The sequence below is a fragment of the Penaeus monodon genome, chromosome 22, assembly GCF_015228065.2.
Source record: "Penaeus monodon isolate SGIC_2016 chromosome 22, NSTDA_Pmon_1, whole genome shotgun sequence".
NCBI lineage: Eukaryota > Metazoa > Arthropoda > Malacostraca > Decapoda > Penaeidae > Penaeus > Penaeus monodon.
The window spans coordinates 29,689,399-29,690,229 of NC_051407.1; positions in this window are offsets into that span (position 1 = coordinate 29,689,399).

The following is an 831-nucleotide window of genomic DNA, read 5'->3' on the forward strand; positions in this document are numbered from 1 at the left end:
AAAAGGAAAGTATTACATTAAAGTATTTCGTTATTCTTTGGTTCTTACTTCCACAGTATTCAGATGAACAAGAAAACGAGAATAATCTCTTTAATGTTCACTATCTGAGCGAAAGATAAGGAATGAGTAATGCAAACTGCTCATTACTGCGCCATATTAAGCACCAGTATTGCTGAGAACTTGCCAGGCATTGTAAAACGGATCCTCTTAATATGATGCATTCAGGCCTTGCATATGACGCGATAAAGTTGGCTGTAAGTGAAGGTTATTGTGGCAATAGACACAGTTAGGCTGAAGTAAAGGTTCAGATCGGCTAAGTTTTGCAAAGACTTAAATATTGTCATAATTTTGCAAGCCGGCGATTATAATGGAAGATATTATTAACTAATAAATATGCTATTATCAGTGATTGACTAAAACGATTCACATGACCACGAAAATCTTTCAGGAATTGTTAGCTTTTGTTTAAACTTTTCTGAAAAAAACGAGATAAAAAATGTATCGTTATAATGTGTTTTTGTTTTATAGCGTTTCACAATCACCAGCAATGAAAATATGCAAACGCCCTATTGTGTGAAAATAGAAATGTAAACAAAGAAGTGAGTATAATACCAGATCAATGAAAAAAACGAAAAATAACGTTACAGAAAGAAACATAGCAGGGAAGTTTATAACTCCTTGCTTTTCCGATCCAGCGCGTTTATCTGGAAAAAGAAAGATGGACGATTGGGACAGAATAGATTTCACCGACCCTGTAGCGAGATGGGAAATCAAGCGGAATCAACAATTTCGTTAAAACAAGGAGCAATTTGAAATAGACTCAGCTGGACG